Source organism: Schistocerca cancellata, chromosome 3, assembly GCF_023864275.1.
Source record: "Schistocerca cancellata isolate TAMUIC-IGC-003103 chromosome 3, iqSchCanc2.1, whole genome shotgun sequence".
Lineage (NCBI taxonomy): Eukaryota > Metazoa > Arthropoda > Insecta > Orthoptera > Acrididae > Schistocerca > Schistocerca cancellata.
In genome coordinates, this window is record NC_064628.1 from 563,561,282 (window position 1) to 563,588,723 (window position 27,442).

The following is a 27,442-nucleotide window of genomic DNA, read 5'->3' on the forward strand; positions in this document are numbered from 1 at the left end:
ATGCAGTTTAATTAAGGTTTCACAAGAATGGTCTATGTTACCCTGAGGGAAAAATTCTAAAATCAAAAATCTCTACCTATCCCAAACCACAGTGGGCATGACTTCTTCTACTGAAATTGTTAGTTTATGCTTGCCTTTTAGGTGATGTTGTGTGTCTCATTTCATGGATCATTCTTTCAATTTGGTGTAAGCCACCCACGTTTTGTCTGCTGTGACAATTCAAGTGAAAAATACACATCTTTTGCTACTGTACTGCTCTAGATATTTTGAAGCAGTAGGTTTTTGTTGTTGTTGTGGTCTTCAGTCCTGAGACTGGTTTGATGCAGCTATCCATGCTACTCTGTCCTGTGCAAGCTTCTTCATCTCCCAGTACCTACTGCAACCTACATCCTTCTGAATCTGCTTAGCGTATTCATCTCTTGGTCTCCCTCTATGGTTTTTACCCTCCAGGCTGCCCTCCAATACTAAATTAGTGATCCCTTGATGCCTCAGAACATGTCCTACCAACTGATCCCTTCTTCTGGTCAAGTTGTGCCACAAATTTCTCTTCTCCCCAATCCTATTCAATACCTCCTCATTAGTTATGTGATCTACCCATCTAATCTGTAACATTCCTCTGTAGCACCACATTTTGAAAGCTTCTATTCTCTTCTTGCCCAAACTATTTATCATCCATGTCTCACTTCCATAGATAGCTACACTCCATTGAAATACTTTCAGAAACGACTTCCTGACACTTAAATCTATACTCGATGTTAACAAATTTCTCTTCTCCAGAAACACTTTCCTTGCCATTGCCAGTCTCCATTTTATATCCTCTCTACTTCAACCATCATCAGTTATTTTGCTCCACAAATAGCAAAACTCCTTTACTACTTTAAGTGTCTCATTTCCTAATCTAATTCCCTCAGCATCACCTGACTTAATTTGACTACATTCCATTATCCTCGTTTTGCTTTTGTTGATGTTCATCTTATACCCTCCTTTCAAGACACTCTCCATTCAACTGCTCTTCCAAGTTCTTTGCTGTCTCTGACAGAATTACAATGTCATTGGTGAACCTCAAAGTTTTTATTTCTTCTCCATGGATTTTAATACCTACTCCGAATTTCTCTTTTGTTTCCTTCACTGCTTGCTCAATACACAGATTGAATAATATCAGGGAGAGGCTACAACACTGTCTCAATCCTTTCCCAACCACTGCTTCCTTTTCATGTCCCTTGACTCTTATAACTGCCATCTGGTTTCTGTACAAATTGTAAATAGCTTTTCACTCCCTGTTTTTACACCTGCCACCTTCAGAATTTGAAAGAGAGTATTCCAGTCAACATTGTCAAAAGCTTTCTCTAAGTCTACAAATGCTAGAAACGTAGGTTTGCCTTTCCTTAATCTAGCTTCTAAGATAAGTTGTAGGGTCAGTGTTGCCTCACATGTTCTAATATTTCTACGGAATCCAAACTGATCTACCCCGAGGTCAGCTTCTACTAGTTTTTCCATTCATCTGTAAAGAATTCGCGTTAGTATTTTGCAGCCCTGACTTATTAAACTGGTAGTTCAGTAATTTTCACAACTGTCAAAGCCTGCTTTCTTTGGGATTGGAATTATTATATTCTTCTTGAAGTCTGAGGGTATTTCGCCTGTCTCATACATTTTGCTCATCAGGTAGTAGAGTTTTATCAGGACTGGCTCTCCCAAGGCTGTCAGTAGTTCTAATGGAATGTTGTCTACTCCCGGGGCCTTGTTTCGACTTAGGTCTTCCAGTGCTCTGTCAAACTCTTCACACAGTATCATATCTCCCATTTCATCTTCATCTACATCCTCTTCCATTTCCATAACATTGTCCTCAAGTACATTGCCCTTGTATAGACCCTCTATATACTCCTTCCACCTTTCTGCTTTCCCTTCTTTGCTTAGAACTGGGTTTCCATCTGAGCTCTTGATATTCATACAAGTGGTTCTCTTTTCTCCAAAGGTCTCTTTAATTTTCCTGTAGGCAGTATCTATCTTACCCCTAGTCAGATAAGCCTCTACACCCTTACATTTGTCCTCTAGCCATCCCTGCTTAGCCATTTTGCACTTCCTGTCGTTCTCATTTTTGAGACTTTTGTATTCCTTTTTGCCTGCTTCATTTACTGCATTTTTAAATTTTCTCCCTTCATCAATTAAATTCAATATTTCTTCTGTTACCCAAGTATTTCTACTAGCCCTCATCTTTTTACCTACTTGATCCTCTGCTGCCTTCACTACTTCATCCCTCAGAGCTACCCATTCGTCTTCTCTGGTTCAGTCAGTTTATCCAGGTCCCATCTACATAAATTCCCACCTTTTTGCAGTTTCTTCAGTTTTAATCTACAGTTCATAACCAATAGACTGTGGTCAGAGGCCACATCTGCCACTGGAAATGTCTTACAATTTAAAACCTGGTTCCTAAATCTCTGTCTTACTATTATATAATCTATCTGAAACCTGTCAGTATTTCCAGGCTTCTTCCATGTATACAACCTTCTTTTATGATTCTTGAATCAAGTGTTAGCTATAATTAAGTTGTGCTCTGTGCAAAATTCTACCAGGCGGCTTCCTCTTTCATTTCTTACCCCCAATCCATATTCATCTACTACATTTCCTTCTCTCCCTTTTCCTGCTGCCAAATTCCAGTCACCCATTTTCGTCTCCCTTTACTATCTGAATAATTTCTTTTATTTCATCATACATTTCTTCAATTTCTTCATCATCTGCAGAGTTAGTTGGCATGTAAACTTGTACTACTGTGGTAGGCGCGGGCTTCGTATCTACCTTGGCCAAGACATTTCCAGTGGCAGATGTGGCCTCTGACCACAGTCTATTGGTTATGAACTGTAGATTAAAACTGAAGAAACTGCAAAAAGGTGGGAATTTAAGGAGATGGGAACTGGATAAACTGACTGAACCAGAGAAGACGAATGGGTAGCTCTGAGGGATGAAGTAGTGAAGGCAGCAGAGGATCAAGTAGGTAGTCCACATATGAATACAAATATTCAACAAAACTACGGTACCTTCATGAATACGAAATTTTTATTTTAGAGGCTGAACATACAGATTTCTTTACAACTCAAATGTGGCAGGCTGAGAACTGCATATTGTGAACTACTTGGTATTATTATGAGGTATAGATACTCCATAGAAATAGCTAAAAACTTCAAATCTTGTAGCTCAGCTTTCTGTGAAGTTCTTTAATGTTTTATTTTGTGAAACATAAAAATTTCTTACTTGCACACACTATAATTTTGACATGCCAGTCACACTGCATTGTGTTTTTATAATTTCTGAATGCAATGTAAAATAAAATTTGTAGTTAAGAACAGTAAATTATGTACAAATAACTTTATTATTGCATCTTATTCCACCAGAGACCTGTGAAAATGTGGTAATTATATAGGACCCAGAGGAAATTAATGCAGGAGAATGCATATAACTGCTTCTCTGAGGTATGTATCACTAAAAAAATTGTCAGCTTTCGCATTAATGTAGTTTTTATGTATACAAACGTCAAGGTAGAGGTGTGAGAAAGTAACAGTCTATGCTCATGACTGCATTTCTGATAATGAATGACATTACTAGGAAGTCAAGCAATGGGATAAAACAAATCTATCTCTAAATTACTGAATTATATAAAAGTTATGTAATCATATCAAAGGACACCGAAAAGAAATTTATGTGCACAAAAAGTAAATTTATCCATTTGATATGTATTAGATTAGACCAAGTTCCTGCAAAGGGTACAGGCTATTTGTATAAAAGTACACGCTAATTTCTCTGATACTAAATGCACTTAGGTGGAAATAGGGAGTGATGCCCAAGGACAAAGAGCTAGGTTCTGGATAAAATAAGTCATCAGAAAATATCACATTTGCTAGCTGACAGAACAGAGTTGGTGTGTCATTATATTTATGTGAAGGCTTCTGGGATTTGGTAAGCCTGACAAAATTTCTGCAGTGAGGGGGAAAAAAACTGTTAGTAAATTGAGACAGAATTTCTGGTCAGTACCTGCCTTCAGGAGATAAAAATGTTTAGTAACTGCAGATAGACATGTATAAAAGTAAAAGCGAGAACACTATCATAGCTTTCAAAACTATTAGTCCCTTACTCATGGAGGAATGTAGGATAAGTTAAAAAGGTTACAAAGAAAGGGCTAATGGTAAGTTACTCACACCCCATGATAAGACGGACCTAATTGTAGAGAGGATGAGGGCAGACAGATGTCTTGTACTCACTACAGATTGATCTGTGTCATCCTGGGGTACAAGTGACCTATCCTCCCTTTTTAACATTCTACAACCTAACTCTCTCTCCTCCGTGAAGAAAGAAATAATAGTTCTTAAAGTTAGGATAGTGTTGTCACTTCTACATTTATATGTCTGTCAGCAGTACTAAACATTTTGGCCATTGAAGGTAAGTACTGGCTAGAAATTATGTCACAGTTTATGTTTCCTTGACTAAAGTTTTCTTTGATATGAAGAATTTTTTAGTGCTGCTTAAAAGGAGCTGAGGAACATCAAGCTTTCTTGACCAATCCAAGACATATAGGCATGCTTCAGTAAACACTGAAATACTTCAAGTTCTTTAGAAGGTGTTATCTGAACTGGTAGGCTGACACATTCATCCAGAGCACAACATTTTTGAAGAAGTACTGAAGGTATGTGACTGAGGAAGCACATGTGTGTTTCATGTAAATCTTGTTTTGGGTAATCCTGTATGACAATTTTACTTCATTATGCCCTTGCACAACAGAGAATTTAATCATGTACTAATTATCTTTATTAAGAAACAAAAAGGGAGCTCATTAATGGTGCGAGATGATGTCTATTTTAATAAATTTAATGTAGTTTTGTGGTCTGATGCATGAACTGGAATAAAGAGTACTGCACGTATGAAACTGAAGAAATGGAGACACAAAGCATCTGAAATAAACGTCATATAATGAAAACTGATGATGAGCAGGTTCAAATCAACGCAAAAAAACTCTAAAAAATCGTAATTACTTTTCAAAAGATGTCATAGATTCTTTGCCTGGACTAGTTGAAAAGAAAAGGTAAGTTGTGTAATGGATAAACAAACAAAATCATTCTAACGAACATTGTAAAGGCTTTGATATTTTGCACAGAATCAACAACTAAATAATAATGAATAGCATTTAACTTTGTACAGCTAGTTATATCTATGCATAGTGCATTAGTTTGGAAAACATATTGGTAAATTGTGGTGTACTTGCTTGAATGGGGCATCAGACTCATAGCACATTTTGTGCTATAGTGAAACACGCTTCTATTTTCCAATGAAGTTACCTTGTTCTGTTCCTTTTTGATTTTGTAGACTAGTTTTTATATCAATGTTCTTGAATGATTATTAGTTTTTTAAATTAATGTTTTAATGGAAAGCTCTGGTAAAATGTAAGTAACATAGGAGTAAAGATAACGACTCACCAAATAGTAGATGCACTGAGTACTCACAAGCACATAAACATGACTGAAAAATTTTGCTAACTTTTGGACAAATCAGTTTTTGAGCTGGAGTTCACACACACATATCAGGATTGTACTTCTGCATGTTGACCGGAGTGAGGGGTTTTGTCAGATGACATGAGTCATGTCCCTGTCCAATACACTCAACTAGTACATGCTGAACCAGTCCTGTCTCTGGTTTAATCTGTCCCATCAAAGGTAGGACCATCTTTGAAAGTAATCATTTTCAATTTCATTCACTGTTTCACAACCCATGCCATCTCTATTCTTCCCACCCAATTCCAGTGAACAACATAGATGGGACTTGTCCTTACAATACATCTATTATCCCCATATCTTCTTGGCCTCAGTCATCAGTAGAGCCAGTTCCACACACACTCCAACCTGTCCCAGGACCATAACTTCACTCATACCGCATCCACATTCTTTTCCCTGCCATCTCCACTTCCTCTGTTCTGTCACCCCTTCCGAATCCATTCCCCCACATCATTATCACTGCATGCTTCACAAGCTCACTAGTGCTGGTGCTTGTATCACATTCCTGTCCCATACAACTGGTATCTCTTCCTCTACATTCCGGTCCCGTGCACTTGTTGCCTCCCTCTAAGTTGTCCGCAACCCTTCCTTCCCACTCCCTGCCTTCTTTCTCCACCCAACTCAAACCCCAATACTCATGTGTGTGTACACTAACTCAAAAAAGGATTCATCCAAAAGCTAGCAATGTCGTTAGTCTTGTTTATGTGCATGTCAATGAGTATGTATTATTTGGTGAGTTATTGCCTCTACTTTTAACTTGAAAAGTTTTTATTAATGTGAAAAGATAAAAGTTTGTTTGGAATTTTTTTTTAATGTTCTTGTTATGTTTTCAAAATATAATATGTCTGGAGATGTTTATTTGCTTTCATTTACGGGTATCATGAAAAATATGCTTCTTTTACCTTCTAAAAAAAAGGAAGATATGTTTGGAAATTTGTGCAATTTAAATGTTATTCACAGCTGGCTGCATTCATTATGAAAGTCTCCTTATATTACAAATAAGTTTGTGAAGAGTTTAATTGTGTAATTTACATCCAGTAAACTCATATTTGCTAGCAGTCCATTGATACGTATCAATTTACTTAACTAAGTATATAAATTTCTCACGTGGTAAAATTAGAAAAAAATAGTTTACTAAACAGTACATATTCATAAACTGACATAATGAATGCATTGTTTATTCTGTGCATAACTGTGTTAAATAGCCTATGATTTGTTTCAGTGTTGATCAGAAAACAATTATGACAAAGCTTTCAGGAAACATTTACAACAGGTACACATAAAGATATAAATAAAACAACATAAGGTAACAGCTGAAAAATGATAATTAACTTTGTTACTATTCCTTGTTTTGTGGGTATATCCATCGTAAACACCACCATAAAATACTTAATGCCCATTTACTTGCCTTAACAAGTTATGGTATACCTTACATTATGGTATTGATTCAAACAAGGAGAAAATATTATGGAAATAATTAAGTCTGAAGAAGAAAAATAAGAGTTTTTTAATAATTTATTATCTGCAGTGGATAAAATCAGTCAACAGTTGCTGGAAGAACAATTAAGGTATTGTAAATATAAACATATTACCACAACAAACTTTGTAAAATTACTTGGGGAATAAGTGTTTCCCTACTTTTAAAGAAAGTATGTACTGAAAGTTTCCTTCATGTTGTCAGTCAAATGTAGTTTCCTTTTTGTATATATGATTCAGGAATAGATTTGTTTTACAAGAACAAAATTTATCTTCTCACATATGTGTCATTCTACACTGTCCACTTAGAAAAAGAATACAACTTTTAAAAGCAGACCTTCACTATTTTCAACATCATTCTGCAGCCATTACAATTCCAACTCTCTATAAAGAATGACAGGAAATCTGAATCTTTCTCACATTTAATTCTAGTGGCTATCACACATATAATTTTATTGTATGTAATATTTCTATCAAGTATGAATACTTGCTACATGTAAACTTAAAAGATGTAGAATTTGCATTATATATGCTGGTGTTACTTTCTACTGTGGGGTACTGGAATTAATTTCCATCCATAATTTTGCTGCCTTTTAATTGCATTCATAGCAAAGCAATTGCTCAGAACAAGTTTCACCTCTACCACTCATAAATTTTGTACATTTGCAGGAATATTATTGACTATGACAACTGCCCTCTAGTAGCCAGCAACAATTTTGAGTTAATGGTCTCTTGGAAACGTGCATCAAAAATTGATTTGTATTTTGTAAAAAATCAAGGTCATTAAAAAATGAAAATAAATAAATCAGTCATAAATTTTTCCTCGTGGTAATGAACTTGTATCAGACTTTGTAAGTCAAGTTTTGAAGTCACTAACAGATACAAAATATACGAATACAGTACATAGTTAAGTATGTCCTTAAATGTATTATCTACCACTCTGTAAAAATGTTAGCTGCTATGAATGGAATGTACATACACAACATTATGTCGCATAATAAAATGAAATGTGTTGTATGCAAAATGTCTGCTGAATGAACTGCAAATTTATCATCAGTTGGAAAATATTCTTTCATATCTAACAACTTTTTGCATTTGTTTTAGAACAAAATGATGTGTGTGCCACTAGCAAATGTTCCCAGTTACTATAAAAATAGCTTGATTACCAAACTTAATGGGTTAGAAAATGGTTCAAGTTGTTGTAGTTCCCCATGACATTAGAAGTGCTTTGAAGTTTTGTTTATATCATAGTGCTACAGTGCACTCTTTATGCATGTAACAAGTTACTACAAAATGTTTCTGTTCCCATAAGATAAGTTTTAGTTACCTGATATATTACCAGAAGTACTGTGATGTAACATTACTGAACATGTAAATTATAAATATTATAGTTACAGAATCATGAATACAACTAAAAGAAATTTTCAGTTTTCCAACATCAAACACACTGTTTTAGAAAGGGGCTGTTAAGTTGCATTAACTGGACTGCCTGATATGTTTGTCATTTGCACACATACATACAGTCATTAAAGAAGTTTCAGTAAATACATATTTGTTTTGTTAACACTTATCACATTACAAAATCTTCACAATACCTTGGTGTTATGTTAGCAGCCCAGGACAGGGCCTGGTAATTTTTAGGGAATGTTTCACTCAAACAGAGATAAATTTACTTTCCTATTATGAGGAGACAGATAACACAGGAACTTTTCAAATAATTGTTGTGGTATGGCAGCAATTGATGAATTACAAGTACAATGCAGTATTTTACTATGGTGCAGCTGTAACAAATCACATCATCATTTCACATTACAGTTAACTAGAGTTGGCTTGAATGTGAAAGTTAACAATTAAGAAAAATGATTTTTTACTAACTAAAAAGTCTTTATTCAATACTTTGCATCAATATGAGAAGCATGAAAATTGGCTGTGTCAATAAGAATTACTGTAGAACTTTTTAAGCTCAGTAATTTGTTACAGGCATAAAGAGACTCATTGTACATAAATTATTTACTGCCAGTTTCAATTTTAATTTTATGCCATTGTCAACTTAATGTCATTTTAACAACTATAAAAGGAGAAATTCTATAAAGAATTTTAATTCTGCTATTTTTTTGCTTGTTTTATGAACCCTTCTCATGAGTTTATGTATCTTGTCAGAAGCTTTGTCATAAAAACAAGCAGACTACATAACAGATCTTTTAAAACTACTGACATCACCATAAACATATAATCACATTCATGTTTCTTACAAAAAAGAATCACAGGCAGAAATAAGCTTTGCGAATATTCATTTTTCGCTTTCATTTTAAAACACTACAAAATAATGTCCATTTTTCTCTTAACATCAATGATATTGCTTGCTTTCATTTTGGTAACATCTGCTTTTTCTATGCTTTTGCCTTTTGTAAATCCTATTACATGAAGTTCCATCACAGTATTTACTGCCAATTTTCATCACACTCAATTGTTTGTGTAGACACTGAGCTGCTTCATTTTTGTATTTCACAAAAGCAAATTTATACAGCTGTTTTCAGTGCATAGAGCATTAAATTGTCAGTATCTGCATTATATCTAAATATTATCCTTTGGTTGTTTTCATTTGATGAACAGTTCACCTTTCTTTTCACAGCACATACAAAGGTAATCCGAAAGCTGCACAAAACTGTCTGCACATCACATTTGACCTGGTACTTGAGCACACATTTAAACACACACACATATTCTGACACTTTTATTGTTTGCAGTTTATAGAAATCATAAAAAAGTTCTGTAAAAAATAAGCTAGCTTCATTTTCATAAACATATAATGGAATATACAGGGTAGTGAAATGGTTTTATAATTGAGCATGTTTTTCATAATTAGTGGTTTCTTTAATGATACATTCTGTCCTATGAAGATCGCACAGAATGATTTTAGGAAAACTGAATAGTCAGCTGTTAGTCGGCAACAAAATATCAGGTGTGTATCAACTTCACATGGTAAGTTTACTGCAAACATATAACAAAATTCAGTGATATTTAACACCATAGGCTCCTCTTAAAATCACACCATGTCCATTAAAGTATAATGCATATCAGGCACAGGTAGCTGTCTTTTACAACAGGATTAATAGCTAATTTTTATTGGCAAAACTATAAATTTATAATACAATACACTTTAACTATTTTCACTGCTTGTAAGAATACCTTTTGTTTTGTACACGAATTTCAGTTCATACATAACTGTACTTAGAAATGTTTTTGTTTGCACATGTTATGTGTGTGTGTGCTGTCACAAGGAAATTTTGTTTGAATTTATCACCTTAACAACATGTCCATGTTACGGGTTTGCTGTAACTATTGCTGAAAACATCCTAATGGATGGTAAAAAGGCATACAGGAGCTTGTAGCAGAGAACATTGTGAACTGCTACCTTTAACATGATCTGCCACTTGAGGACAACGATTTCTCACAGTATCTGGCACATATAACTCTGCTTCCTGCTGTCAGCTGCAAGCGTGATGAAACCTTAAACAAAAGGTAAGTTATGTACATTATAGAAAAAGTCATCTAAGAAAAACTAATTAATTATTATCTATAGAAGTCTATGTATATGTAATACATCAACATAAAGCACACCATAAGTTTCAAACATCAATACAGAACTCAAAATTTAATGTAATTGATACGCTTCAATTATGGGTTTGAGTAACATTGAAAATAACTGTTTATAATGTACCACAATGGTGTTGAGGAAGTTGAGATGAAAAATTTTATAGAGGACACTTGTGGTCTATTAATCCAGGAAATAACCTAAAATTGTTCTACAAAAGCCATTTAGGTTAAAAGCATGTGCCCCACATGAGGTTTCCAATATCCTCTTCCTATCCTAAACCACTGCATTAGTTGGCTATTTTGTTAATGTTATTACGCTTATTTGTGAGGATAATGAAATAGAAAAGAGACTTTCATAAATGTTACACAAAAGCTAATTACATTTACAATCCAATCTAAATTGAAAACATACAAACACAGTACATTCTTAGTAAAAAGGGCAGACCAGACAAACGGAACATTATAATTGTTAATTGCATGTTGTCAAAATTCACAACATTTTGAGGTAAAATTTACACAGATGTCAGTTTTTATTTTTGAAGTTGAAAAACACAGGGACTTTAATATTCAAAGATGAATTTAGCCATAATCCCATGTGGCACACACAAGCTGAATCTTAGGTGGCTTTTGTAGCCCAATTTGACACTGTTTCCCAGGTTTATCACAAGTACCCTATATAAATTTGTTCATCTTTGCTTGTGGCTACATCACAGTGGTCATTGTAAACAGTTATCATTTACACACTGTGTATATGTTATTTGTCCAATTCTCAGATACATCATTATCTGACTGAGTAATCTTAGTTTTTTTCCTTTCTGGAATGTGACTTTTCTGATTTGTCACGAACTGATTTCAGATTTAAATTTTTAAGTGAACTTGTAGCAATAAATTAGGAATTTGGTAGATCCTGAGGGGAAATGTGACTTCACTGCTTTTAGTAAGAAAGTACTTTAAGTTTGCAATATGAAACATTTTATTTCGTATGGTGGTGTAAATGACTCCCTAAACATTGGACTCTTCTTCTTGGTATTTGGAAACATTTTATGAATAACTAAATATCGTACTATTAAAAAGTATTATCATGTTTTCCATTAATATTTTTAGTATGTTCTTTTCCTGCTAACGATAACCTATTCGTATTGATAGTAATTTGATTCTGAATTTAAATATTTAAATTTTTGACTAGACTGAAGGAGTTATTAAATGCTAAAATAAATTTATAACGTAAATTACAGGTATGTTTTATTCTTCAACATCACTTGAAGAAATAAGTCAAAAATAAATAACAATAAGGGAAATAAGTTGTCAGACAATTTCATCAAGTTAAGTCAAGAAACAATATCAAAACTCTGCAAATATTAACACTAAAACTGGTCATAAAATAAAATATTTTTTTCCTGACCCTTAAACATCTGTACAACTATATAATGATAAGTCATCCTGTAATGTTGTTACCAAAACTCTCAGAAAAGTATTCAACTGATTTACTTCAAATTTTACACAATTCTCTAATGAACATTCTGATTAACATAGGCTATAAGTGCTTTTTTAATTTTTTTTTATTTTGATATACAAAGCAAAAATCTTGGAAAGTTCATGCCCATTTATTTAAAAGGCTTACTCGATGCTCTAATGAACATTTTGTCAGATATGGGCCATATATTTTATTAATATATATAATGCATAAATGTATATGTAATCTATAAATGGAAAATGTTACCAAAAATCTCAGAAAGTTCTTGATTGATTCACTTCCAATTTTTACATGATACTCTAGTATACATTCAGATGGATATAAGCTATACACATTTTTACATGCCGATTTACAGGTTTTTCATGCTGTTCTCTGAAAGTGGATGGCTTAAATTTGTCTCTCACATCAGTTTCAACTATGATAGAAGGACATGTAAACTATTACAAAAATAAATTTCTCCCATAAATATTCTCTCTTCTTGTACACATTTTCAAACAAAGATTGTATGCACAAGAATCTATGTGAAATACTGTCACTGAAGCTACCATCCTCACATATCCAGTAGCATGAAACATGTCTCATACCCCCTATACCAATAACCCAAACCAACTTACCCATTCATTTTAAGCTAATTCAATTCCCAAACAAGGTCTGGTTTGGGATTGCCATAAACAAGGATGAAGGTCACAGATAGAATGGTAAAAGGAATGGGGTTACAACGTGACTTTGTTTGGTGGTGATGTCAAGTACTGCAGAACATCTACATCACTGTTGCTCCAATTAGAGAATGTAACAGCCATGGCCTGCAGAGGCAATACAAGTAGTACATCGTTCCCAAGGTCTGTATATTCAGAAGATTAATGGATTCCAAGCCAGCAGTAGGTCAGCTGTACATGAGACATCCATCATTATTATCTGGAGATATTAATAATTCAAGAGAAATTAATAATTCAGATAATAAGATTAAAATTGTATGGGATATTGTCAATTGTACACAGGACAGCCAGTCACTGGACAAGATACGATTGCAGTTAAACTAAATGACAATGTTGTGATGAATAATTCACAAATTGTGAGTACTTTTAACAAACACTTTGTAGATGTAGCAGCAAAAATAGGATTAAATAGCTCAGCTGACCAGGCAAGATAATGTATTAAAAATACCACTCCACAGAACCTTAAAGAGTTGGAAGTGGCATCAATATCCTTCACTGAAATTAAAAGAATTATAAAAGTTCTAAAAAACAAAAGCTTGTGTGGTGTTGATGGAACTGCAAACAGAATTCTGAAAAGTAGTTCTAACTCAATACCCTGCATGCAATGCACCACTGGCTCAGGAAATTTTTCCTGTCAGATTAAAATATACAATTATTAAACCCCTTCATAAGAAATCCAACAAGAAAGACTTAAATAATTGTCTCTTTAAGTCCATTTCTGTACAAGATGATTGAGGTACTTTGGCTGCTCATTAAAAATTCTGAAATTAAAAACACCTTTAGCCCTCTATATTTTGAATGTAATTTATTTATCTGACCAGTTTCTTTGTTTCACTACGCCATCTTCAGGCCCCCTGACCAACAAGTAGGAGGAATCCAACCTCGTATGAAGTCAAAATAGGGGCCATCCAAAAGTGGATGAATGAATGGATCATGTTGTTGAAACTAGGAATCTGTGGATACCAGTTACTTAATTCTGGTCCCTATTTTGACTGCATATGAGGTTGGGTTACATCTGTGTGTTGGTCATGGGGCCTGAAGATGGCTTAGTGAAATGCTGAAAATGGTTGCATAAATATAAATTCGAAGTATAGGTGGCTGAAGGTGTTTTAATTTTACATCTTAAACAGTTATAATCCAGTTTGCTTACTGAACACACTGTGCACCGAACACTCCTAACGATGGGCCTCTGCAGCAGATGACCCACGCACATGCCAATGTTAACACCACAACATCAGCCACTACGACTGAAATGGGTACATGCTGTCAGCACTGGATGTTGGGGCAGTGGCAGAGCACTACATTGGCTGATGAATCCTGATACTTTTTGCATCACGCCAATGGGAGGGCACAAATCCATTGTCTTCCAGGTGAATAGCTCATTGGCATCTGTAATGTAGGTTGGAAACTAGCTGATGGCAGCTCCATTATGCTGTGGGGAACATTCACATAGGTATCCACGGTTCCAATGGAGCTCAGGGAAGGCACTATGATGGACAAGGAGTATTGTACACTGATTACAGACTGCATACACCCCTTCATCATGATCATGTTTCCCGACGGCAATGGCATTTTTCAACAAGGTAATGCACCTTGTCACAAGGCTGGGAGTGTGGCGGAGTGGTTTGAGGAACACAGTATTGAATTCTATAGATATGATGGCCCCCCAACTCACCAGATCTGAACCCACCTGAACTCATCTGGGTGTGGTTGAACGTGGCATCAGAGGTCATTGCCCCCTCTACAGAATTTACAGGAATTAGGTGACTTGTGTGTGCAGATGTGTTGTGAACTGCCTCAAGAGACTCACCAAGGCCTCACTGCTGCCATGTCATGACATGTCATTGTTGTTATCTGTGTCAAAGGTGGACATACTGGCTATTAAGCGGATGATCATAATGTTCTGGCTGATTGTATGTGAATGACCTTTGTCTTAAAATTCAACAGCGGAATGAGTACTTAATGTAGACAATAGTAGTGTTATAATAAATCAAATCAGAGTAAAGCAACAGGAGAGACTGTTACTGATTGGGCATAACAGGTTTAGGTGAAACCAAGTTAATTGTTGGATGTTTTTACCAACCACCCGACTCCGCTGTGACAGTTCTAGAGCCATTCAGAAAAATTATATGGCCAGTTGTGCATAAATACCCAGATCATGCAGTACTAGCTGCAGGGCTGACTTCAACCTGCTGATTACAGACTGGGACGTGTATGGATTCACTGCAGGGGGTACCGACAGACAGTCTTGTGGAGTACTTTTGAACACATTTTCCGAAAACTGTCTTTAGCAGTTCAGTCATCCGCCCACAAGCAATGGAAATAACTTGGACGTCATAGCTAAGAAGAGACCAGACCTTTATCCAAAAATTACCTCGAGCAATTAAACAGAGAACCGACTCGTGGAGATAACATCTTGGACCTACTGATAACAAACAGACCCGAACTTTTCGACTCTGTAAGCGCAGAACAGGGAATCAGTGATCATAAGGCCGTTGCAGCATCCCTGAATATGGAAGTAAATAGGAATACAAAAAAAAGGGAGGAAGGTTTATCTGTTTAGCAAGAGTAATAGAAGGCAGATTTCAGACTACCTAACAGATCAAAACGAAAATTTCTGTTCCGACACTGACAATGTTGAGTGTTTATGGAAAAAGTTCAAGGCAATTGTAAAATGCGTTTTAGACAGGTATGTGCCGAGTAAAACTGTGAGGGATGGGAAAAACCCACCATGGTACAACAACAAAGTTATGAAACTACTGCGAAAGCAAAGAAAGCTTCACTCAAAGTTTAAACGCAGCCAAAACCTCTCAGACAAACAGAAGCTAAACGATGTCAAAGTTAGCGTAAGGAGGGCTATGCGTGAAGTGTTCAGTGAATTCGAAAGTAAAATTCTATGTACCGACTTGACAGAAAATCCTAGGAAGTTCTGGTCTTACGTTAAATCAGTAAGTGGCTCGAAACAGCATATCCAGACACTCCGGGATGATTGTTGTTGTTGTGGTCTTCAGTCCTGAGACTGGTTTGATGCAGCTCTCCATGCTACTCTATCCTGTGCAGGCTTCTTCATCTCCCAGTATCTACTGTAACCTACATCCTTCTGAATCTGCTTAGTGTATTCATCTCTTGGTCTCCCTCTACGATTTTTACCCTCCACACTGCCCTCCAATGCTAAATTTGTGATCCCTTGATGCCTCAGAACATGTCCTACCAACCGATCCCTTCTTCTAGTCAAGTTGTGCCACAAACTTCTCTTCTCCCCAATCCTATTCAATACCTCCTCATTAGTTACGTGATCTACCCACCTTATCTTCAGCATTCTTCTGTAGCACCACATTTCGAAAGCTTCTATTCTCTTCTTGTCCAAACTAGTTATCGTCCATGTTTCACTTCCATACATGGCTACACTCCATACAAATACTTTCAGAAACGACTTCCTGACACTTAAATCTATACTCGATGTTAACAAATTCCTCTTCTTGAGAAACGCTTTCCTTGCCATTGCCAGTCTACATTTTATATCCTCTCTACTTCGACCATCATCGGTTATTTTACTCCCTAAATAGCAAAACTCCTTTACTACTTTAAGTGTCTCATTTCCTAACCTAATTCCCTCAGCATCACCCGACTTAATTTGACTACATTCCATTATCCTCGTTTTGCTTTTGTTGATGTTCATCTTATATCCTCCTTTCAAGACACTGTCCATTCCGTTCAACTGCTCTTCCAAGTCCTTTGCTGTCTCTGACAGAATTACAATGTCATCGGCGAACCTCAAAGTTTTTACTTCTTCTCCATGAATTTTAATACCTACTCCGAATTTTTCTTTTGTTTCCTTTACTGCTTGCTCAATATACAGATTGAATAACATCGGGGAGAGGCTACAACCCTGTCTTACTCCCTTCCCAATCACTGCTTCCCTTTCATGCCCCTCGACTCTTGTAACTGCCATCTGGTTTCTGTATAAACTGTAAATAGCCTTTCGCTCCCTGTATTTTACCCCTGCTACCTTCAGAATTTGAAAGAGAGTATTCCAGTTAACATTGTCAAAAGCTTTCTCTAAGTCTACAAATGCTAGAAACGTAGGTTTGCCTTTCCTTAATCTTTCTTCCAAGATAAGTCGTATGATGAAGGCATTGAAACAGAGGATGACACGCGTAAAGCTGAAATACTAAACACCTTTTTCCAAAGCTGTTGCACAGAGGAAGACCGCACTGCAGTTCCTTCTCTAAATCCTCGCACAAACGAAAAAATGGCTGACCTTGAAATAAGTGGCCAAGGAATAGAAAAGCAACTGGAATCACTCAACAGAGGAAAGTCCACTGGACCTGACGGGATACCAATTCGATTCTACACAGACTACGCGAAAGAACTTGCCCCCTTCTAAGAGCCGTGTACCGCAAGTCTCTAGAGGAACGGAAGGTTCCAAATGATTGCAAAAGAGCACAGGTAGTCCCAGTCTTCAAGAAGGGTCGTCAAGCAGATGCGCAAAACTATAGACCTATATCTCTGACGTCGATCTGTTGTAGAATTTTAGAACATGTTTTTTGCTTGAGTATCATGTCGTTTTTGGAAACCCAGAATCTACTATGTAGGAATCAACATGGATTCCGGAAACAGCGATCGTGTGAGACCCAACTCGCTTTATTTGTTCATGAGACCCAGAAAATATTAGATACAGGCTCCCAGGTAGATGCTATTTTCCTTGACTTCTGGAAGGCATTCGATACAGTTCCGCACTGTGCCTGATAAACAAAGTAAGAGCCTACGGAATATCAGACCAGCTGTGTGGCTGGAGTGAAGAGTTTTTAGCAAACAGAACACAGCATGTTGTTATCAAAGGAGAGACGTCTACAGACGTTAAAGTAACCTCTGGCGTGCCACAGGGGAGTGTTATGGGACCACTGCTTTTCACAATATATATAAATGACCTAGTTGATAGTGTCGGAAGTTCCATGCGGCTTTTCGTGGATGATGCTGTAATATACAGAGAAGTTGCAGCATTAGAAAATTGTAGCGAAATGCAGGAAGATCTGCAGCGGATAGGCACTTGGTGCAGGGAGTGGCAACTGACCCTTGACATAGACAAATGTAATGTATTGCGAATACATAGAAAGAAGGATCCTTTATTGTATGATTGTATGATAGCAGAACAAACACTGGTAGCAGTTACTTCTGTAAAATATCTGGGAGTATGCGTGCGGAATGATTTGAAGTGGAATGATCATATAAAATTAATTGTTGGTAAGGTGGGTACCAGGTTGAGATTCATTGGGAGAGTCCTTAGAAAATGTAGTCCATCAACAAAGGGGGTGGCTTACAAAACACTCGTTCGACCTATACTTGAGTATTGCGCATCAGTGTGGGATCCGTACCAGATCGGGTTGACGGAGGAGATAGAGAAGATCCAAAGAAGAGCGGTGCGTTTCGTCATGGGGTTATTTGGTAACCGTGATAGCATTACGGAGATGTTAAACAAACTCAAGTGGCAGACTCTGCAAGAGAGGTGCTCTGCATCGCGGTGTAGCTTGCTCACCAGGTTTCGAGAGGGTGCGTTTGTGGATGAGGTATCGAATATATTGCTTCCCCCTACTTATACCTCCCGAGGAGATCACGAATGTAAAATTAGAGAGATTAGAGCGCGCACGGAGGCTTTCAGACAGTCGTTCTTCCCGCGAACCATACGTGACTGGAACGGGAAAGGGAGGCAATGACAGTGGCACGTAAAGTGCCCTCCGCCACACACCGTTGGGTGGCTTGCGGAGTATAAATGTAGATGTAGATGTAGACCTTATTGATGGCTAGAGACCAGACCTTATTGATGGCTTCCGTATAGGGACAGGGATTATTGATCATGATGTCATCATAGTGACTATGGTTATGAAAGTTGATAAATCAGTCAAGAGGGCTAGGAGAGTGTTTCTGCTAGAAAGAGCAGATAAGCAGTTGTTAGTATCTCACTCAGACAGTGAACTGCAGTCATTTGTTTCCAGAATGATGGACATAAAGGCATTGTGAGCAAAGTTCAAAAAGATTGTAAACTGTGCACAGAACAAGTAAAGGCCTAGTAAGTGGATTAAGGATGGAAAAGACCCACCGAAGTTTAATAACAAAATTCAGAAAATGCTGAGGAAACAAAGGCTGTAATTATACTCTTGGCTCAAAAGAGGACACGCAAATGAAGAAAGGCCAAGATTAGTAGAGAATTGTGTGTCTGTGAAAAGATCTGTGTATGAAGCATACAACAGCTACCATCATCATACCTTAACTAAGGATCTGGCAGAGAAACTGAAATATTTCTGGTCCTACATAAAATTTCTTTGCGGGTTTAAGGTTTTCAGCAAATCACTCACTGATCAATCTGGTTTGGCAGCAGAAGACAGAAAAATGAAGGCTGCAGTTTTAAATTCTACATTTCAGAAATTGTTCACATAGGAGAACTATACAAATGTACCACCATTTTGCCATCGCATAGAGTCCTGTATAGATGACATAGCAATAAGCATCTCTGATGTAGAGAAGCAACTGAAAGAGTTGAAAATAAATAAGTTGTCAGTTCAGTTTTACAAAGAGTACTCTATGTCATTGACCCCATACTTAGTTTGCATTTATCATGAATCTCTTCACCAGCACAAAGTGCCAAGTGACTGGAAAAAAGTGCAGGTGACACCCATGTATAAGAAGGTAAAAGAATGGACCCACAAAATTACACACCAATATCCTTAAGATTGGTTTGCTGCAGAATTCTAGAGCATATTCCGAGTTAGAATACAATCAGTTTACTAGAGGCTGAAAAGCTCATGTCTACAAATCAGCATAGCTTTAGAAAGTATCACTCATACGAAACCCAGCTTGCTCTTCTCTCCCACAATATACTATGAACTATGGACAAAGAGCAACATGCAGATTCCATTTTTCTAATTTTATGAAAAGCAGTCAACATGGTACCACACCACAAACTGTTAATGAAGATACAAGCATAAGGAATAGATGCCCAGATATGTGTTTCTGGCTCAAAGACTTCTTAAATAATAGAACTCAGTTTGTTGTCATCGACAGCAAGTGTTCATCAGAGACAGGGGTAACGTTACGGGTCCCCAGGGGAGTGGAACAGGATGGTTGCTATCTTCTATGTACATAAATGATCTGGCAGACAGGGTGGGCAGCAGTCTGTGGTTCTTCACTGATGATGCTGTGGTGTGCAGAAAGGGGGTGTAGATCTGTGGATGTAGATTTGTGCAAGATGATCTAGACAAAATTTCTAATTGGTGTGATGAATGGCAGCTGGCTCTAAACGTAGGAAAATCTAAGTAAATGCAGATAACTAGGAAAAACAAATCCATAATGTTCAGATACAGCATTAGTAGTCTCCTGCTTGACACAGTCACGTCGTTTAAATATCTGGGCATAACGTCGCGAATCGATATGAAATACAATGAGTATGTGAGAATTGTGTTAGGGAAGGCAAATGGTGGACTCTGGTTTATTGGGAGAATTTTAGGAAATTGTGGTTCATCTGTAAAGGAGACCACATATAGGACACTAGTGTGACCTATGCTTGAGTACTGCTCGTGGTGGGATATGCAACAGGTCAGGTTGAAAGAAGCCACTGAAACAGTTTGGAGCTGAGCTGCTAGATTTGTTACCAACAGGTGCAATCAGCATGCAAGTGCTCCGGGACTCAAGTGGGAATCACTGGAGGGAAGAAGACATTCATCTTGAAGAATAATATTGAGAAAATGTATATAACTGACATTTGAAGCTGGCTGCAGACCAATACTACTGCCGCCAACATACATTTCATCTAGGGACCATGAAGATGAGATATGAGAAATTAGGGCTCATATGGACACATATACACAGTCATTTTCCCTTGCTCTATAATATGTTAATAAATGTTAACACTAATTATGTATACATAGCCTGTAAACTGACTCATTTGGCATCAGTTTGACAGAAGGATTGTTGAAATGATCTTAGGAACATATAACTAACATCACAAGAATCCTACTCATTCCAAACACTGCAGACAATTATAGTCAACCTCAGGACAAAGCTCACCACTTTATCTTGAACAGTCTTGCTCCTCAACAATGCCTCAGCCATTCCTTATCCTTTATAGAGATATGAGCTGCTTGCCTATCTTCTGACTTTTGGAAAATTAAGAAAGGTGATCATCTATGAAAGAGAGGCCACCACAGATGAATGTACTCCATGTATAATTGTTATTAAGATGATGGGAAACAGCATCCGTATTGCCGTTGGCGGACAACCCGTCGAGGCATTAATCAACATGAGGAATGCTTACCACCACCAGATAAAGATGAATATCTTCCCTAATATGGAAGTGATTGCGCTGAAGGTTGTCAATGGCAATATGTCCAGATGGCCAGAACTTGTATTGCAAGAATAACTACCAATGGCAGAACACAGCTTTTCAGTTTTTTCATTTTAACTTAGTATAGCCATGATATATTCAGATGGCACTTCTAGGCACCAAAAGCAGTCGTAGCCTGTGGAACACCAGAGCTGCAGACTGACAAAGCTGTTCCAACAAGCATATATAACAGAGATCACTCTGTATGTTTGTTTACTACTGAAGACATTGTTATTCTATCATCAGATGGGATGCTCAGTTAAAATGAGAAGCTTTTGTTGATTACAAAAAGCTACTCAGGCTCACAAAAGAAATCTACATGATTGTGATGGTAATAAGCATTGGAGGTGGCCATGGATAATTTTGGATCAGTAACTGTCATGAGCAGCCACAAGTCATTCCTAAAGGCATGTGTGTAGGAACAGCCAAACCAGTACAGAGAGGACAGCTTAACGTCATCGAAGAAGACAATGCAGGGGAGGGAACTACTATCAAACTGCCAACAGTTTTGTGTGAATTTTCAGATGCTTTCAAAAGCAGTATGGAGAAAAACCAGACCAAGTGGCCCATGTCACTGTGTCAACACAGGGAATCATCCACCAATTACCCAGACCTCAAATAGTGTGTTGTAAGCTGAATGACAGATAATGCAGAAGGAATCAGAGATGATGTTGCAAGATGTCATCACTGAACATTCAGAGTGTCCTAGGCTCTTTCGTATTGTCCTTTAGAAGAAGAAGAAGAAGAAGAAGAAGAAGAAGAAGAAGGATGGCACTTGATGTTTGTGTGCTAGCGAATAACAACTGAAAAAGTCACTAAGAAAGATGTCTGTTCATTGCCAAGTATTGATGACACCCTAGACTGCTGAGAACATCAAATTATTTCTCACCTATGGTGGATATGCAGTCAGGCTACTGGCAAATAGAAGCTGACGAGGCTGACGAGGAAAGACCGCTTCAAAGCTCTTGATAGACTCTGTGAGTTTCAAGTTATGCTGTTTGGATTGTGTAATGCTTTGGCCACCTCCTAAAATGTTATAAACAACCTGTTTTAACACTTTAAATGGACAATTTGTCTCTGCTATCTGGATAACACTGTCTTATAAAATGACATTTGAACAACATTCAGACTGCCTGAAAACTGTGTTGGGTAGCATTCAGAATGCAGGCCTCCACCTGAATGTGACACAGTGCCTCTGTACCACCCAAGAAATAAAAATCTTGGTGCATCTAGTAAATGATGATGCTGTAAGACCCAATCCAGAGCAAATAAGAGCAGTCACAGATTTTTTTCACTCTCCAGCACATCTACGTCTATGCTTTGTGAACCACTGTGAATTTCACAGCAGAGTGTAAGTTCCATGTACAAGTTATTGAGGTTTCCTCCCCATTCCCTTCTTGTATGGAGTACAGGAACAATGATTGTTTAAAATCTCTGCATGCTATAATTAATTTAGCCCTGTCCTCATGGTCCCTATGGGAGCAATATATAGGGGTTTTTAGTATGTTCCTAAAGTCACCATTTAGCCCTTTCAGACCCACTAGCTGCAGTTGTGAACATTATATTTTACTGTGTCTTAGGTGGAACAGAAATATTTTTCCCCACTGGAAACCTAATGTACACATTAGTGAGTTTTCAGTCTTTCTATCGGGTACAGATACAGGTATTGCCAATTGTGCAGTGCGCAGTGACTCATGACCACCAGAATACATGGAAGTGGTTCATTAGTTACATGCCACTGTAAAAATGATTATTATTATCGACTTTTTTTTCTCAGACTTAAGTCTGGTTAAAAATGGAACGTGACGCGGACCTCGGTCAAGCGTGACTTCCTTGTAACTGTATGGTATATGTTATATTGCATTTAGGAACTTTCGGGTAATTGAACATGTATCAATAATTACGGATTTCTGTAATTGTATATATAAGTTTGGATGTAGCTGTATTGCATTGATGTACTGGTGAATATTGTGAGGTATGACTCCTGTAGTTGATAGTATAATTGGGATAATGTCGACTTTATCCTGATGCCACATGTCCTTGACTTCCTCAGCCAGTTGGATGTATTTTTCAATTTTTTCTCCTGTTTTCTTCTGTACATTTGTTGTGTTGGGTATGGATATTTCAATTAGTTGTGTTAATTTCTTCTTTTTATTGGTGAGTATGATGTCAGGTTTGTTATGTGGTGTTGTTTTATCTGTTATAATCGTTCTGTTCCAGTATAATTTGTATTCATCATTCTCCAGTACATTTTGTGGTGTGTACTTGTATGTGGGAACGTGTTGTTTTATTAGTTTATGTTTTATGGCAAGTTGTTGATGTATTATTTTTGCTACATTGTCATGTCTTCTGGGGTATTCTGTATTTGCTAGTATTGTACATCCGCTTGTGATGTGATCTACTGTTTCTATTTGTTGTTTGCAAAGTCTGCATTTATCTGTTGTGGTATTGGGATCTTTAATAATATGCTTGCTGTAATATCTGGTGTTTATTGTTTGACCCTGTATTGCAATCATGAATCCTTCCGTCTCACTGTATATATTGCCGTTTCTTAGCCATGTGTTGGATGCGTCTTGATCTATGTGTGGCTGTGTTAGATGATACGGGTGCTTGCCGTGTAGTGTTTTCTTTTTCCAATTTACTTTCTTTGTATCTGTTGATGTTATGTGATCTAAAGGGTTGTAGCAGTGGTTATGAAATTGCAATGGTGTAGCTGATGTATTTATATGAGTGATTGCTTTGTGTATTTTGCTAGTTTCTGCTCGTTCTAGAAAGAATTTTCTTAAATTGTCTACCTGTCCATAATGTAGGTTTTTTATATCTATAAATCCCCTTCCACCTTCCTTTCTGCTTAATGTGAATCTTTCTGTTGCTGAATGTATGTGATGTATTCTATATTTGTGGCATTGTGATCGTGTAAGTGTATTGAGTGCTTCTAGGTCTGTGTCACTCCATTTCACTACTCCAAATGAGTAGGTCAATACTGATATAGCATAAGTATTTATAGCTTTTGTCTTGTTTCTTGCTGTCAATTCTGTTTTCAGTATTTTTGTTAGTCTTTGTCTATATTTTTCTTTTAGTTCTTCTTTAATATTTGTATTATCTATTCCTATTTTTTGTCTGTATCCTAGGTATTTATAGGCATCTGTTTTTTCCATCGCTTCTATGCAGTCGCTGTGGTTCTCCAATATGTAATCTTCTTGTTTAGTGTGTTTGCCCTTGACTATGCTATTTTTCTTACATTTGTCTGTTCCAAAAGCCATATTTATATCATTGCTGAATACTTCTGTTATCTTTAGTAATTGGTTGAGTTGTTGATTTGTTGCTGCCAGTAGTTTTAGATCATCCATGTATAGCAAATGTGTGATTTTGTGTGGGTATGTTCCAGTAATATTGTATCCATAATTTGTATTATTTAGCATGTTGGATAGTGGGTTCAGAGCAAGACAGAACCAGAAAGGACTTAATGAGTCTCCTTGGTATATTCCACGCTTAATCTGTATTGGCTGTGATGTGATGTTATCTGAATTTGTTTGGATATTAAGTGTGGTTTTCCAGTTTTTCATTACTGTGTTTAGAAATTGTATCAATTTAGGATCTACTTTGTATATTTCCAATATCTGTAGTAACCATGAGTGGGGTACACTATCAAAGGCTTTTTGGTAATCAATGTATGCGTAGTGTAGGGACCTTTGTTTAGTTTTCGCTTGATATGTCACCTCTGTATCTATTATCAGTTGCTCTTTACATCCTCGTGCTCCTTTGCAGCAGCCTTTTTGTTCTTCATTTATAATTTTGTTCTGTGTTGTATGTGTCATTAATTTCTGTGTGATGACTGAAGTTAATATTTTGTATATTGTTGGTAGGCATGTTATGGGGCGATATTTAGCTGGGTTTGCTGTGTCTGCTTGATCTTTAGGTTTCAGATAGGTTATTCCATGTGCAAGTGTATCAGGGAATGTGTATGGGTCTGCAATGTAACTGTTAAATAATTTAGTTAGATGTGAATGTGTTGAGGTGAACTTCTTTAGCCAGTAATTTGCTATTTTATCATTTCCAGGGGCTTTCCAATTGTGTGTAGAATTAATTGCTCGGGTGACTTCATGTTGCAAAATTATCACTTCAGGCATTTGTGGTATCATCTTGTATGTGTCTGTTTCTGCTTGTATCCACCGTGCATGCCTGTTATGTTGTACCGGGTTTGACCATAAGCTGCTCCAGAAGTGTTCCATGTCTGTTATGTTTGGTGGATTGTCTATTTTAATGTGTGTGTTATCCATTGTTTGGTAGAATCTCTTTTGGTTTGTGTTGAATGTTTGGTTTTGTTTCCTTCTATTTTCACTTTTTTTGTATCTTCTAAGTCGTTTGGCCAATGCTTGCAATTTCTGCTTTTTTTCATCTAATTGCTCTGTTGCTTCTTGTTGTGAGATTTTACCTAACCTTTTTCGTTTTTTGTCTGATATTTCATTTCTTATAAGTTGTGTTAGCTGTCCGATGTCTTTTCTCAGTTTTTCTATTCTGATCTGTAGCCTGTGTTGCCATGCTGGTTTTGTGGGTTTCTTCTGTGTGTTGGTTTGTTCTGATTTCTGCCTAGTGTGTATATTTAGTGTAGTGAGTGCTCCTATGTAAACCAGTAGTTGTAACTCTTCCATAGTTGTGTTTTCATTTATTTTGTTGTGTATGATTGTGTTGATAGTTTTTATTGTTGTTTCGACTTGTGGGTTATTTGGCGGTCTATGCAGGAATGGTCTAATGTCTGTATTTGTGTCTTTGTATTCTATATATGTCAGCTGAAATTTCTCTTCTATGTCTAACACATGTGTCTTTTCGTGTTCTATTTGTGCTTGTTCTGGTGGCTGTCTTAAGATTTCGTTTTCCTCTGATTGTTTAACTGATGCGTGTTGGTCTTTGTTTGTTTGCTCTGGGATGTTTGAGTCCATAACTGTATTTTCTTCTTCTTCTGATTGCACATTATTTTGTTCCAGTATTTGTTGTACTTGTTGTTTGATGTTTTCTAATTCTGACTGGGGTATCCTGTTATTTTTGATTATTACACGGATCTGATCAGCTAGTCGTTGTTCTGTTAAAAATTTTAATTCCGGGTATCTGGTAATAAATGTTGTGTATACTTGTGATCTGTATCCAGTTGTGTTGGTTCCTAGGTTTGTTGCTTGGTAATAACAGAACATGAGGTGTCTATTGACTTCATCTGACCATCTCATCCTCTGTCTTTGTTTTCCTTCTAGGGTGGTTGCAGGAAGCATATCCTGCAAAACACCTCTATTTGGATTTAAATCATTTTCCAGTTGGCTAGCAGTGTTGTTACCATTGTGGGCGGGCATAGGGTTCAAGCGTCGTCCCCGACCATGACGGCGCTTGTCCGAGGCTTCTTTAGTTCTGTCCTGAACCAAGTAATCACACTAAAAGGGGGGTTAGCCCTATCAGTGGTTTGTTCTTTTCGTCGCCTTTTACGACTGGCAGAACATACCGGAGGCCTATTCTTATCCCGGGCCTCCACGGGGTTTATTATTATTATTATTATTATTATTATTATTATTATTACATTGTAATTATTTATTACAAGAGTGAATGACAATGTAGTCCGTCCGAACCCAGAGCAAATAAGAGTAATTACAGATGTTTTGACTTTTCGGCTCATCTACTGTTTACAGTGAATAATTAAAAAATTGTTATTTTAGACCATAAAAGAAGCCAAATTTACAAAATATATTCTGAAAACTGGAAGATATTTTTGTATAAATCTTGCATCTAAAATCATTAAAAAATCAACCTAAAAGCATTACAGCATAAAAAATTTTCCTTCTCCAGAAAAAATTCATGTCTGAAATGTTCCTAACACACTTCCCTGCAGCATATTTGAAGTTATTTCTACATGTGTTGATGACTCTGCATCCAAGATAACTTGCTGTGTCTTCCATACCAAAAAATCCTCAAACCAGACAAAAATTTTGTGTGATTCCCCACACAATTGTCCTTTTGATGATAGGTTAGATGTGGAACTGATTCAAATGGTCTTTTTTTTTAATAAAGAAATACTGCATGTACCAGACTGCATTAAACCTAAGTTTTCTGTCTGTTTGTGATAAAAGTGCGAGTTGGATTTCATATGATCAGTGTTTTTTGAATCCATACTGGCTGGCATGGTGAAAGTCTTTCTGTTGAAGATGCCTCAATATGTTTGAGCTCAGAATATGTTCTAAGATTCTACAACAAATCATTGTCAAGACTATTGGGTTGTAACTGTGTG

The 27,442-nt window shown here is 36.8% G+C and overlaps 1 protein-coding gene across 1 annotated transcript in view; it reads right to left on the reverse strand.

Annotated features, from left to right (window-relative positions):
* Positions 1 to 6,794: 6,794 nt before the first annotated feature.
* Positions 6,795 to 27,442, reverse strand: part of LOC126176430 (potassium voltage-gated channel protein Shab) — a 478,681-nt gene continuing 458,033 nt past the window's right edge. Inside the window, exon 11 of the mRNA XM_049923587.1 lies at positions 6,795 to 10,520. The gene's annotated coding sequence lies outside the window, so the exon portion shown is untranslated. The remainder of the gene's footprint in view (positions 10,521 to 27,442) is intronic.